Genomic DNA, 16,139 nt, shown 5'->3' on the forward strand with positions numbered 1-16,139 from the left:
ACACGCCTTACAGAACATTTAGTCTATTGGGGTCGGTACATAGACGACATCTTCATTCTTTGGTCGGGTGGTGATGAACTATTCTCAGACTTACTAATACATCTCAACGACAATACCTATAATCTTAAATTTACACATAAGATCAGCAAACGAGAAATAGAATTTCTAGACGCAATTCTATATGTGAAGGAGAATAAAATCATCTCAAGACTATTTAGAAAACCAACAGCCTGTAATGCGGTATTACACGCCAACAGTGCACACCCCAAGTCTCAAATAAATTCTATCCCCATGGGAGAAATGACCAGATTAAAAAGAAACTGTAGTGAGAACTCAGTGTTCTTGACGGAAATGGATAAATTACAAAACAGATTTAGCAACAGGGGATATCCTAGGACTATCCTAGATCGTGCTAAAAACAAAATACAAAACATACCGAGATCGAAATTATTGTCAGCAGGACGAAAAAATCAAAACAAAAATGGGGAACGTAAAATTGCCTTGGTGACAGATTACAACACACACAGTCACCAAATTTATAACATTCTTCGGAAACACTGGCACATTCTAAAACTAGATAAAACAATAGAGAAACATGTGGCTAATAATCCGATGATCACTCATCGAAGAGGCACCACCCTTAGAGAACTTCTCTGTCCCAGTTACCTGCCACCCAAAAAGAAAGAAATCACTTGGCTACCTTTAAAACCCACTGGCTTTTACAGATGTGCTAATTGCAATATGTGCCAATTTGCAGCCAACAAAACAACTGATTTCCAATACAATACCACAACAAGATATGGTATAAAACAATTTATAAACTGCAATACGAACTTTGTGGTATACTGTATCATTTGCTGTTGTGGATTAATCTACGTGGGCAGCACAATTCGCCCGCTTAGGATCAGAATGCAGGAACATTTTAGTGCAATACGTAATAACTTGGGTAGGTACCCACTAGCGGTCCATTTCAATCATAATCACGCCTTAGCAGATCTGAACAAAATTAGGTTCCATGGAATATCCCACACTATGATTGGTGTAAGGGGTGGTGACAGGACTCTAAACCTGAGAAGAACAGAAGCTCATTGGATTATTAAACTACGAGCGGTTGAAATGGGTATCAATTTTGATAAGGAGCTGCACGTTTTCTTAGCCTAAACATTTACTTTGAGAAGCATTTTTATTACTAACATATCCCAATTTTCTGATATTAAGAAATGTGTACAAATATGGCCCAATATGTGTTTCTTATTAGTTCCGACTACAGTCAAAACCATTTTGAATGTGAAATGTATATGCTTATTTCCCCCCTTTTTGTATAATTTCGAACAACAATCACTCTGAGGTTACACACCATGTACCACATCTACTCTGTTAACTGAATGAAATGTTTTTATGGAGCTTATGTTGTGTTTCCCAAAAAAAAACCATGTTTGGAATATTATGTTTATCTATGAGCTTTATTGATACTAGATAAGTAGCCCTATTTCCTCTTGTCTTTCTCTTTCACATAATTTCTTAGTCTTCTTTTCTCATACTTTTCTTTGTTTTCATCTTGTTTTTATCATACACAATTCATAAATATTGGTGGCGAAACATTACCATTTTGTATGTAATCGAAACACGATCCTCCTTTTCATTCTCATTAGAAAATCATTACTAAATATTCTCAAAAGAAGAAAAAATGGATACTAACCTCTATGCTAATCTGAAGTTTACAATGCCTGTTCCAACTTTAGCAAGAAAGCCTTTTTACCTCTCTAAGATGGCCGCGACAATATAAACTAATACTTCTAACTTAATTGGTCCATGCCAAAAAGGTGACCAAAAGACTGTATTCATGTTCGAACTGAATACACCCTATCACACTCCAAAATAGAAATCAATTTTGGACCCATAACTGTGAGAATGACTCAAAACTTTATTTAGAATATTTTTTAAACCAGACATCGGGGGACTTTTTGACAATATGGTCCAACGTATTAACCACGTATCTTTACTTGAAATACGAGGTTATTCTTACCTTTCCAAGATGGCCGCCCCCATTTTTCTTTTGGTGTAACCAATCACCAACAATGTAATTGAAAATGGCCAATCATAGATCAACTCACTATTGCGAATTTGCTGCAGAATACTTCCGGTCTTTTTCGCGCCAACTTTTGATTTACACATAAAAGAAGCTGCTATTTGTCGTCCCTATGTCTATTGCTGGAAAGAAGACACGGGAGTTACTTTTCGGTCACTACCTACCTAATTACGCGGTAAGCTCTTCTTCTATATTGTTTCCTTGAATACCGTCCCCTTAGTAGGATGACCACGAAACAATTCTTTTATTTGGGGTGGCCTTTGACAATTGCTTTATGTAACTCTACAAATCGTCATAATTATTGACCAATCTTTCTAACGACTAAGTTAGGAGAATTAATATATCCTAGGACTAACTTTTACATGGGATTCCAAGCCCAATGAGGCTGTAATACCTTTTGTCTTCGCTAAAACTTATATTTGAACACAATTGTGAATTGCCCCCTCTTTGAAGCCTAACTAAAAACTTTTTCGCAATTTTCCTTTTTAAAATAATACCACTGTTCAATACGATATCCCATTATACATCAATAACTGTGCTGACATAATTTTTAGTCTTTGGCATTTACTTCATATCGTTATGTTCATATTATCATAATTGATGTCCACAATATTTTTAACTACGTTACGTTTGGCATGCCATGTTTTTATAACGAACTGCCTTCTTGTCCTTTTTAAACAACACGTTTTCGTTTTGTAATGTCTCTCTTAGGGCTTACCAGAGCCGGTTTTTTGACTTCACTTAACATGGCGGAGCCAACAAATATATTAAGTAAGAAGGCTTTTAATACTGGGTTTTTTATCGGGAGAAAAAACATGTTGTTTGGTGAACTTACCTTCCCACTATCCATTTTCTCTATTTAGAAACCACTATTTAGAGGACAACACGAAGACCGTCACATCGACTTATTCTTAGAAATATGATTTACAATATGGTCCACCATTTCTAAACATTAGGTACTGTACTTAACACTTTTAAGTCCTAGACTAACCGAGCCTTTTGTTTATGCTTGCTTATGTTGTCTTCTGTTATCACTAGAAACTATTGGTGGAGACCCGTTCTTCTTCAAAATAAGCCGTAAGACACCAGGACCTTCCACTGTGATACAAACAACTTTTTCAAATGAGTATAAGGACAACAATTATGGATATTTTACCCTTGGCCGATCTTTCCTAAATAATAGGTATAGCACTTAAGATTTCTAAGCCTCAGACCAACTTAGTCTTTTCTCTAATATATTAAAATAATATTCTTTTGCTGTCTCTTATTATTACTAGAAACTATTGGGGAGACTCGTTATTTCTCAAACTCAACTGGTACAGACATCAGGAGTTTTCCTTGTGATTTAAACTGCTTCTCTGGACTATCACAAGGGTAAAAATCTCTTAATTTGTTTAAATTATATTTTGACCTTATTCACATTCCAATAATAATAGTGTGTTTCTGTCCATTGCATATTTCCAATCATCTGCTCTCTATCAGACCTTCTTTACAGAATCTTGTGGCACCTCTGAGCTTGTTTTTTGAAATATCCTACAATCAATATTTCGTCTGGCAGAAGCATAATTGCATGTCTGACATTTAAAGTGTTTTCCAGACTCATTACCAAAGGTTAGTACTTATATCTCACCTTGGATATTCGGACTTTATTGCAAATAATTCTTGATCAATTACCTACTCTCCGCACGCCTGATATGGTGATGGGACAAATAATATTTTTTCTTTTCACTGCTCCGTTCTTTACACCACTCTTTTCCTTTGTTTCTTTGTCAGCATTTCTTTTTGTTTAAATTCACTTCTTTTTTTCTCTTTTTCCCATTCTTCATCTTATGAATTCTCATATTCTGTTTATTCTTTAGTACAAAAAATCTTGTAAGAACAGAAAGAACAAAACAACTAATGTGTAAATCTAAACATTAATTGTGTCCAGTCAAATTAAGATCTTGACATTCTCTCTGCAGCCCTGAGGAAGTCACTATATGTGACGAAACACGTGTCGGCTGTCATCCATTTGGATCAAGATTTGGAGAATATAAGTCTCCTATCTACGAACCAACAACTAGAACTAAATGTACTAGGGAGTTCTGATCTGTGTTCATGACTATGACTTTCCTTTCTGTAAAATTTTGAATTAAATTATTCTTTGTCATACATTTCTGTGAGGACCTAATCTGTTACGTAGCCAGTTTTTCATTATTAATATTTTGTTCTTCGTTTCTTTGGCTAATAACCGATAAGAATAATATACATGACTTTAGAGTGCCGGGATTTCTTTGTGTAAAAAACTTGTTTATCACGGGGATTGCTTTGCATGATCCGTGTATTTCAGCACCTAGGTAGTAGGGTGCTTTCCTATCCCGAGTGGCACCATAAACTTATCTTGTTATCGATCTTATTGTTTTTTCTGACAACTATTACTGTACACCCAATTTGATTTTAATAATTGTCATGATGTGCACCCTCAGATACATTACTACCCCATTTTTTTGTTGATCCCAAGGAAGGACGTAAACGGCTAGAAAACACACTGCACAGCCAGAACAGCCGGCCTAAGAAGGCCCAGAATCAACCCAACTCAGAAGTCACGGAGGAGGGGAGGGAGGAGGAGGAAGATAAGGCGGAGGAGGAGGAGGAGGAAGAGGATGGAGCCCTGCCAAGCGCCTTTGGATGCAGTATATACCGTAAGGTCTTGGTAGCGTACTAATTCAATGGTAGCAAACCACAAAACATTAATTTGTCTGGTGCAAATCCAGATTATTTAACGAAAAAGGGAAGGAATCCCTATTGTACTTGCATTGAAAGCATACACATTCAAAGACAATACAGTTATTCAATGTACTTTAAATACAGTATGTTACAGTGCTCTCAGTGTAGAAAAGGAAACATTTAGGGGAGGTAGGGGTTGCATGATAATGTGGAGGTAAGGGACAGGGAAAAGGATTATAGCGACATAAGTGCATCAACATTTCCTGGTATGGTTCTTTTCCAGCCTCAATGAGGTCAAATGTTCCATAAGATACACATAACTCGAACAGACAATAAATTATTCCTAGATAATGTCGCTGGAGTTTGTGTCATATGTGTTTGTCAAACACATATGACACAAACTGTCCCTTACCTCCACATTATCACGCAACCCCTACCTCCCCATAATTTTTCCTTTTCTACACTGAGAGCACTGTAACATACTGTATTTAAAGTACATTGAATTACAGTATTGTATTTGAATGTGTATGCTTTCAATGCAAGTACAATAGGGATTCCTTCCCTTTTTCGTTAAATTAAATTATCTGGATTTGCACCAGACAAATTAATGTTTTGTGGTTTGCTACCATTGAATTAGTACGCTACCAAGACCTTATGTTATATACTGCACTTATTGACCCAGGTCAGGTAGTATTTATGGGCTACCCCCTTAATACTCAATAAGCGCCTTTGGATGGCGGTGTCAGCCGGGGCATGGAACAACAGGCTGCCATCAAACGGAAGGTCGATGAGTCGCTCCTGAATATTCTCAGGGAATACTCCGTTCCCGAAGCCAAGCATGGCGACGGAGAGCGACTGCGGAAGCCATGGCCCGGCCCAGCACCTCCAAGATGTCCAGAGCGTAACGGAGAATAAACGCCGCAAGCTCCCGGCAATCCAATGCATCATGCCGTAAGTCCACCAGGCCAGACTCCTGGGACACTGCAGATCCCAGAGACTCCGCCGAGTCCCACAAACAGGAGGAGGCCCGGGCCAGCACACACAAGGTGTTAAGGGCCCGCAGGGCCGCGCTGGTCGAGGCGAACAGGTTACGTCCCCAAGAGTCCAGCCAGCGGGCCTCTCGGGACGGCAGAGTCAACAGCGGCGGCAGGGAGGGAAAAGCAGTCTGCAAAAGGGAGCTGGCGGCTGAGGGGAAAGACACGCCGGGTAACGCGGCGCCGGGAGGTGCCGGTGCAGAAGATGCTGATGCACTGGGTCCCCTGAGGCAGGACGCTTCCAAGCCCCCGTCAGGGAAGAAAGGAGCGAACATTCAAAGGGAAGAAGGATTTCCCTCCCACCAGAGTCCTGGTGGAGGACCTCCAATAGATGGTCCGCCGGAAAGTGAGCCACCGGATCACCCATGCACAGCCGTGGACACCCCAGGAGCGAAGGCCGCACCAGCCTCCGTAGGGCCCCACGGTGGAGAAATCAGCTCATCCGTGGGCGACGGCTGCAAACTAAGGCGGCCGTCCCTGAGGCCTAGCGGGGCGGGCAAGGGCCAGACCTGGAAGTCAGAAGGAGCTGAAGAATGAGGGACCTGCCGCTCTTCCGACGAACACCTCTGCCCCAGGAAGGGTGGGGAGCTGCCCTTCGACGCCGGTGAAAAAGACACCACACGGCGAACAGTCCCCGGGGAGTATGACACCAATATGCATGCCTTTGGAGAAGAAGGAGCGTCCGAAGACGAATCTGCGGTACGTCCCCTGCGAGGAGCAGTAAAATCTGCTGCTTGAGGTAGGACGTCGGCACCAGGCCACGTCGGCGGACAAGGGACCCCCAAGTCACCCCGCACCGGTGACCGGAGTGGAGACCGGAGTAGAGCTGGAGCCACACCGGCCCCGGGGCCGCCCGGAGTGACGCCAAAACGTCCCCCGCCGAGGCAGCCACCTGCGTGGGGGAACGAGATGGGCCTGGGGAGTGGCACGAAGCCCTCCAACAGCCGTGGCCCAGAATGAGGCGAAGATCGCTCGGCAACCCATGCGGCGGCGCCAGGGACGATTCAACCTCCGACTCGCCCTCTGACGAGGCAGCCACCTGTGGGGAGGGACAAGAGGGGCCCGGAGAGGGACGAGGGGTCTTCCCTAATGCCTCGACCCGGAGCGGGACGAGAAGGGTCCACCGACCCCTGTGGCTCCGCACGGTCCAGCTGCTGCCGGCGCCGTAGCGGGTCACCTCGGCCTCAGACAGGACCACCCTGTCAAAGGACCGAGAGTGGCTCGGGGATGCAACCCGAGCCCCGGCGACCTCCCGCGACACCACAGGGACGCCTGCGGGAGTTGCAGCACGGCAGAGACGCCGTGGCCTGAAGGAGGTGCCCCAGAGGAGCCGCACCCCAACAGTACCACATCCTCCAAGCCTGGATCCGAACCAGCCTGGGCCGGAGCCACCGGCGGCGCTGCAGAGGGCCCTGCGCAGAGCGAGGGATCCGCCGACGCCAGTGAGGTCTGCAAAGCCGCCGCGTATGTCTCCATTTGGACTCTCAACGCCCCAACACCGGGAAACGGTGGATAGGAAGACACGCGGGGCCGCATCACCCGCGGAGAGTCCACACCCCCGGGAGGCTGGAAACCAGCCCCCGGGGACAAACTGCGACACTTACCCACCAGGGGGCGACGCTCACGTGACATTGGAGAAAGGCGAGGACGACGACCACGGCCGAGTCTGAAGCCGTCCGTCGAAGCAGACCGAGGGGAGGACGTCGACCTGGAGAGACGCGCCGAGAGAAGTTTCATCCGGTGCTCCCGCCGTGGCTTCGGCTTCAACTGTTGGCACTGCGTACAGTCTGTGGTGCCGTGATCCTCCCCTAAACACCACATACAAATGAGGTGAGCGTCCATCGCCGACATAAGATGCCCACAAGCCGTGCAAGTCTTAAAGCCCAAAGGCATTCGCACACTGTTCCACTAAAAAATGGAAGAAAAAAAAGGATCGGATCCGCGTTGCACGCGGAAAAGGAAAAAACTGACGTGGGCGCGGACGACGCCTGGGCGGAGTCGCGTGATGTCGCCCCGCCCCTGGCGCGCAGGGAGGCTGTAGCAAAAAGTTGCCGGATCCAGTCTCACGCCTGGGGATAATTCTACGTGAAGGAATCTGCGGCTAGTAGTCTCTATGAGATTGCTCGCCCACACTACCACAAAATAGAGCGTTAGTATTATCTACTTTTGCCTCTGTAAACCAATAAGGGTCTCTTCAACCTCCCTGCACAGTGTACCCCATTGTGGTGCACTATATAGAGAGGTGGGTTTCCTACAGTAATGCTCTCCCTCTCCTAGCTCATCCTCAGATAATCCAGTTTAACATTCTTCAGAGAATATACTATAACTCAAAGAAGTTTCCCAGAGTGCCAAAGATATGGTACAGAAATCGGTGAGCTCTTTGACAAGGTCTGGAATTGCCCAACAATCCAAATTTATTGATAATGACTCAGGAACCCCTCATTGGGGTCGTCTAAGAAGTATTGAGGAGTAGGCAGACTAATCAGGAGCATGATTCCTAGTGTGCACTTGATTCCGTCTGCCAAAAATGAAATTGTATGTTACTGACAATTCGAAAATACACCCCCCAAACCCAGCTGCATCAAAGCAGGAAGTGTACTGTCAAACACTGAAAGATATGAGGTCCTTGGAATAATTTTGGCCAAGGCATACCTCGATATGTTTGGTTGTATATGATGCTCATGTCTATTCACTTATTTGTATATACCTCACTACATGAACACTATTTACTGCCTGTTTACTTTTGTTTTCAAATAAACAGGATATGTTTCTAAAAGGAAAAAAGACAATTAGGAGTTATAGAAGTCAATGCTAATAGAAGTACATTATTTCCTAGTGTTAATCTGTATAAAAGAGTTGTGCATATTTACAAATGGAGCATGGTTCTGAAGGGGGGCGTGTCTAACCGCCGAAGATGGTGGATGGGGTTTGAAACAGCTCCGTGCACCATCCCTCAGTTATCCTGGCCATCCGTCGCGTGCTGCTGCAGGAGGGAGCACAAAAAAGTGCGGTGAGCCCTACTCAGGCTCCAAGGACTGCTGCAGCGACTTCCATGCCACCGGAGATGCCCAGATGCCGGTGATCGGCAGAGTGAGGCCCGCTGGGGAGAGGAACGCATGGCCTGGCTGGCAGAGCCTCGGTACCTCTGAATGAGGGGGCACCTTGCAGTACCAACCGGTGCTCTGTGTGAGGACGCCGACCAACGTCCGGGGCAGTGGTGCCATGACTCAAGAGCCACTGTGACGCAGAGAAGGGAGGCCCTCGCTGGCGGCCCGCAGTCCGGCTCCCTGTGGCCCGGGGCGAGCGGCGGCGCATCCAGAGTGGGGACGAGCTCGTGGGCGTGACCCCAACTGTCGCTCCGGATCCGGCTGTTGAGCGGAGACGGGGGCTCGGTGCCAGAGGAGCGTGGTGACCTGTGCCTGGTGTGGCCGCCAAGACGAGGTGAGCCAGCGGCTGGGGTGGAGGACGCAAAAGAACACATCTCCCGGGGGGTCGATCAGGCCTAGGTGCTCCTTGGTGGTGGCAGCAGGCCGATGCAGCGCAGGGGGTAGTGACTGTGTGGCAACCCCGTATGCCGCGCATCACAAGCCTGGACCTAAGGTAACGCGCATTGTAGACACACGAGGGGGGCGGCACGGGGTCGGCTTGGGCCTAGGCCGCCTCCCTCTTCCTCCTGTCTCCTTGAGGCCTGGGTGGCCTCCTGGGCTCGAGCACTGCGACCAGCGGTGACCACAAGCACAGGGAGTGTTTAGTTTGAAGCAGGCCGATTACTACACCTGTTCTCGCCCCACATATGCCTCCTGGGCTGGGTTAACTATCCTGTTGGGGCAGTAGACTGCGCCTGGACTGGCAGCTGCGGGAAACAGACTTGAGAATTGAACAGGATGGAGGGGGATGCCCATGGGGCCCTTCTGGCAGCAACCCCTCGCTGTAGTGTGCACTGACCAGAGGTAACGCGCCTTGCGGACACACATGCGGGGTGGCACAGGGTCGGCTCAGGCCTAGGCCCCCTCCCACTTCCTCTCATCTCCCTGGAGCCTGGGAGACCTCCTGGGCCCGCGCACTACAGCATACGATGACCGTGGGCGGAGGGGGTGTTTAGTTTGACGCGGCTGATTACTGCACCTCATCTTGGCCTCGCATTTTGTGCACTGACGGGGCTTCATTTTTTGGACCCTGGCTCGGGCCTGTTGTCTGCACTGCGGGAGCCCTCTTTCCTCCTGTCCACAAGAGGCGACGGTGGGGGAGCCTCCGAGGGAGATCCATACGTGGGGACTGGCCCACCTGGACAGACCTGATTCTGATGACCGTGGAGGGGGCACTGAACTTGGCGGTCGTGCTACGGGTCTATCCGCCTTGTGCATCCTGTGTGCCTCCCTGCTTCTGAATTACTAGTATAGACGCGTGAGGCTGGTCTGGACAAGGAGCGCTACCCTAGCAGACCGCATTGCCTGAACATACAGGTTCGCCTACAGATGAGATGAAGCAGGTTGCTGGACAGTGATACATCCCGCATAGCTTGCTGAGATATGTCGGAAACACCGAAGAACACAGCCAGACACAAACAGTCTGCTTGCAGTATACCACAAGGGTTGGCAATAGGACTCCCCCTGAGGACGAGGCGCATGGGATTTCTCCCCATCAGGGAAATCTATCACTCTGTCGCTCTTCCCTTTGATGCCTAGTGCACAGCAGCTAGCCATGGGCCGCCTTCGCTTGGCTGCTCCACAGGGCAGGGCATCCTCAGGAACAGCAGGGTCCACAGATTTTCATCAACCTGATCTCTGAGCCAAGATCGACACGGTATTGGCGGCAGTCGAACAGATTGGTACAACACTGGCGCAGACGCGCAAGTCCCTCGAAAGACGGATTGACAAAGTAGTCTCGGGCTTTACACTTCTGCAAGCTAATCAGCAGATATTAACGGAACGGCTACACACAACCGAGCTCGCGCACACTGATCTACAACCAAAGACCCACAATCACACAGCGACTCTGCAGGACCTATTGGACCGTGTCTGCACCCTCGAAAGTAAGATTGCAGAAGAAGGCCGGTCCCGTTGCAACAATGTACGGGTGATTGGCCTTCAGGAGGCGGCAGAGGGAAGAGATCCAATGGATTATGTAGAGGAGTGGTTGAGAAACCTGCTCCCGCATGAGGCCCTCTCTCCTTATTTAGTGGTGGAATGAGCCCACAGAGACTGGCCCGCCAGCCGCCTCCTGGCTCAGGCCCCCGGCCATTACCGTTCAAGGTCCTGCACTTCAGGAACAGGGATGCAACATTAAGAGAGATTCGGAAGTCTCCAGGGGTAAAGGTGCAAAACGCGAAAGTGCTCTTCTTTCCGGACTACGCAGCCCAAGTCCAAAGATGGTGAGTCTCCTTTGGAGCAGTGAAATGACAACTTCGGGAGCTTGACCTGCGATGTTCCCTGCTCTTCCCGGCTCGGCTAAGGGTGGTGAAGGATGACGCCACCCGATTCTTCGACACGCCATCGGATGCCTGGGACTAGCTGGATGGGACGGGTCTGGCGACATCCTTAAGGCCGCCAGACTCAGATCTGGTACCACGGCAAAATAGACTTAAACGAAGGAGGGCATGCAGGGGAGGAGGGAGAAGCCAAGCCTCATCAGTGAAGGCATTGGACCCAGTACAGATCCAGACGGAGCGGCAGAAGGCGCTTCAGGTGGCAGTGGCCCTCCAGATTTATGGCTCTTTGATCCCCTCCACGATGTTGCCATCCAGGTCCTGTGGTGATGCGGACTCCATGCCGGCCTGGTCCGAGGACCCGGGGTTGCCCAGCCCCTCGGACGTTATCCCTCAAACCTGTGACATTATAATTTAGGAGGCCTGGGTTGGCTGACCTCTACACACAGATATGACATGATTGGTTGTGCTTCTGTCTGACATCTACTGTGTACACACTTAGATGAATCTATACACGATTCTGCCAAACACACTTATTAGATGGCTACTCTTCTCTTTGTTGCTCTATGACATCAAGATGAGGGATGGGCTGGGCAGACCACCATTGTACACCGTATTTTCGGCATACCAGTTTGGGTCAACCCCCGTTAGGGGTTTGCTCTTATGCGGTTTCATATCACAGTTGTCAGTTTTTGTTTCTACCCGGTTCAAGTTAGATGGCTGTCTGAGATAGTTCTACCCCCTTCGCCCCTACCCACTGCGATACGCACTTGCTTACATAGATATCATCATAGGCCGCCCAGATGACCGAGTTAACATCACCACATGGAATGTGCGGGGATACATACTCCTTCGCGCAGGTATTCCATCTATGCATAGCTGCGTCAAAGGGCCTCCGATATCGCCCTATTACAAGAGACCCATTTGACTGCTCTGGAAGCAGCCAGACTGCGACATAGATGGCGGGGTCGAGTGTACAGTGCAAACTTCTCATCCATGGCCCGAGGTGTACTGGTCTGGTTGAGGGCCGGGGTTCCCTGGGAGGAGGAAGAAATGGTGACAGTTGCAGACGGGCGTTATGTGCTCCTTTGGGGCAGACTGAATAGACAGTCTATTGTACTGGGCTCTATCTACGCTCCAAACGTGGAGTGATTTGTCTAGGGTGCTGACCCGTTGGAGTGGTGTCCCTTTGCTTCTGGGGGGGAGACTTTAATGCTGTACTCGACACTTCAGTGGACCGTTGCTTTCCGCCCCTTGAGCGCACAGCAGCATCGTCCAATGCGCAAGCTCTGGGTACATGGTTGAAGCACTGGTCCCTATCTGATATTTGGAGGGCCAGTGACCCTGACTCTCGTTTATATTTGTTCTACTCTCCTGTCCACGACTTGCATGTGCGTCTTGATCGTATCCTTGTCCCGCTTGCTCTGCATCCCTTGATTCTGAACACGGAGTATCTAGGGCGCACGCATGCGGATCACAACCCCCAATATTTGTCACTTAGTTGGGAGAGGAAGCCCCATCCGATCCCCAGCTGGAGGCTGCAGTCCGCCTTGTTGGAGGACCTGGCATTCCGCGCTTTGCTGGGTGCATCCCTGCTGGATTATTTTGAGTGTAACGTGGACACCACACACTCCTCGTCCAACGAATGGGAGGCCTTCAAGGTGGTGACACAGGGACACTGCCTGGGCCTGACGTGGAATGTGCCTAGGCAGCTGGACACCACCCTGAACACTCAAGAGGAATCTCCTCCGGCAGGAGTCCCTTTCGGTCAATCATCCTGAGGCTATGGCGAAGCTCACATCTATGCAGGCCGAGCGTCTCACGCTTTTGGAACAATTGAGATGCCACAACATTTTAGCTCACTCCGCGCGCACACATGCCACAGCAGATAAGACAGGCAAGTTGCTTGCTTACCTTGTTCGCCAGGAGCATCCCTGCAGCCCTATACATGCCATATGAGACGACTTGGGGTTACTGTGTAGCACGCAATTAGAAGTTCATACAGCCATGACTCGTCACTATGCCTCCCTCTAACCCTGGGCGTAGTTCGCGTAGTCGCACTACGCGAAGTGCACTTTGCACTACAGACACTATGCGTAGCTACACGAACTGCTTAGTGCGGTAGGGAAATGCTGTGCGCAATGATTGCACAGTGCCGGATGCTTGTCCGCACTGTGCAATCATTGCGAACGGCATCATGCACAGTGCAAGCGGTCGTTTTCTGACGCTCGAGTAGATTTGTACTCGAGCGGCAGCTTTCTCAACGCGGACTGGTAGTTTCTCATCGCGAGCGGTCGCGAGCATACGCGACCACTCGCAATGAGAAACCTGACCTCCCCACGTTAAAAATCTCGCCGGGAGGTTTATTTTCCACGCTCGCGGTCGCCAACTTGACGTTGAGGACCGCGAGCGAGCAAAAAATGCCCGCTACGCTATGCATTTTTGCACTGTGCTACGTGCAATTCGCGTAGCGCGAAGTTGCGCAAACTACGCACACTCCGCGAGTGTAGTTTTCCACCCAGGCCTACCCTCTATACATCTCGAGCGCAAGTGACTCCACAGCAAATCAGAGCTTTCTTGGATGCGATCGACCTACCCACGTTGGCTCTTTACCACCACCTGGCATTGGACTCCCCTATCACACTCGACGAGGTGAGGGATGCGCCGTCTTCTCTGGCATCCGGGAAGACTCTGGGGCCGGATGGGCTTCCCGCAGAGTTCTTTAAGACATATGCTGATACACTAGTGCTTCACTTACATAGACTCGTTACCACCGTGATCAAAGACTCCGCGCTCCCGCCTTCTCTACAGCGTAAACCTGGTCCCTCTTCTGAACCCACATCCCTGAGTTCCTACAGACCACTGAGGATCTTATATACAGATTATAAAATCTTGGCAAAATTCTTGGCTAATAGACTGGCGCCATACATCCCCTCGCTGGTCCTTACAGACCAGAATGGGTTTGTCCCGGCTCGCAGAACCTCTCTTAACCTCCGTTGCTACTTTCGAGTTGCTGAGTATGCCCCTTGTGATTGGCCGAGCTAAGGCTTCTTGGTACCAGACCTCGAGCAGGCATTCGATTCTCTCGAATGGGACTACCTGTTTACCACCTTAGCTAAATTTGGCATTGGACCTTTCTTTATAGGACTAGTCCGGCTTTTATACAGGCATCCAACTGTCCGGGTCAAAATAGGACCCTACATTTCAGAGGTCATAGCTGTGAAGCGCAGAACTAGACAGGGAGGCCCACTGTCTCCCCTGCTCTCCTCCTTAGCGGTGGAGCCCATGGTAGCGACCGTCCGGGCTGAGGTGGACATGGGGATATCTCTAGGGGATGCCATTCATACAATATCCTTGTATGCCGATGACATACTGCTATATGTCAGGGACTTGCATGCTATTCCCTTTTCATTGGATCGGATATTATAGGAATTCGCCACTGTGTCAGGCCTGCGAGTTAATGCTTCAAAATTGATGCTGTTTCTTTTTACAGTGAGCACCCCAGCCTACTCACTAAATTGTGAATCGGTAACATGGTGTGTTGGCACTTACCATTACCTAGGAGTACACATATACCGTAATGTTACTAGGGCGGTGACAGCCATCCGGTCTCAGATCTCCTTCTAGAGGACTTTTCCGTTATCGGTCTCAGGCAGAATTGCACAGGCTAAGATGGTGATCTCCGCTTGGCTGCTGTACTATTTCACTATTTTGCCCCTTTACCTGCCTCCTGCATTTTTTGTTAATCTGGAAATCATAGTGGGAGACTTTATTTGGAAGGTTCTCCATTAAGAAGCTCTACCTACCTAACGGACAGGGAGGCCTTGCTGCCCCCAATTTTGAGCACTATTATCTAGCTGCACAGGTGCAGTGGATTGCCAAATGGTTGACCTCTCATGGCCACTACTTTCCCTCCTTTATCCCGCCCCGCCTTACCTGTTCCACCTGTGCGCGTGTCCTAAGCGCATGCAATTCCTGCTGCTTTCAGTACCCTATAAGAGCTTCCGCCGGTGTCTGTTTATTACCCATGCTCTACAGCCCTATGCCCCCTCCATACCCCTACAAAGCACCCTATAGGGCTCCGCGTGTTGCTATGGCTGCGGAGATGCGTGGCTGGGACACAGCTGGTATTCAAAACACTGGAGACCAGTTCCGAGACTGAACTCTGTTTCCTCAGGCCAAGCTGGTGGAGAGTCTTCATCCCGAGAGCTTCCTCCTACACCGCTCACTTATAGATTCCCTATCTGCCAGGTGGGGTGCACTAGCCACAGAGCCTCCTGTGCACCATACGATTCAATATCTACACATCATGGGAGACGAGGGTCATCTTGTAAGATGGTTGGCAACATCACTCCGCCATCACACTGCATTCTCTCTAAGCCCTCTAAGGGTGCACTGGTAGTAAGACCAGGGACGTGCCTTTACCGAACCAAAATGGACGGCTATCCTGGAGGGACCCTCCCATGTGACTCTTAACCAGCGTTTCCGCCAAATACAGTTCCTTATACTCCACTGGGCATACCTTACCCCGGCTAACATTAATAAATGCTTCCGTCGCACAGATTCAGCTTGCCCAGATGTCACTGAACCGATGCAGACATTTTACACATGCTCTGGCGGTGCTCAAAATTACCACATACTGGAGCGAAGTAGCCAATACTCTTTCCTACTGCATAGGGCGAGATATACCTTTCAGCTGGGAGGCTTACATTCTTAATCTATTTGGGACGAGGAGGAAGCACAGAGCCGCTTCCCGCTTCATAGATCTGGGCCTAGCCGTCGCCAAGCGCCTTATCACTAAACACTGGAAGGCACCTGGTGCCCCACAGACTGTGGCGTGGCGTCGCTCCTTACATAACTGGGCCAAGGCAGAGAGCGTTTCCCT

The 16,139-nt window shown here is 49.0% G+C and overlaps 1 protein-coding gene across 3 annotated transcripts in view; it reads right to left on the reverse strand.

The window, feature by feature from the left end:
• The window catches only part of LOC146801785 (E3 ubiquitin-protein ligase TTC3-like), a 1,762,960-nt gene that overhangs the window by 50,928 nt on the left and 1,695,893 nt on the right, over nt 1-16,139 (reverse strand). The gene's annotated exons all lie outside the window — the stretch shown is intronic.

The sequence above is a fragment of the Triturus cristatus genome, chromosome 8 (assembly GCF_964204655.1).
Source record: "Triturus cristatus chromosome 8, aTriCri1.1, whole genome shotgun sequence".
Taxonomy (NCBI): domain Eukaryota; kingdom Metazoa; phylum Chordata; class Amphibia; order Caudata; family Salamandridae; genus Triturus; species Triturus cristatus.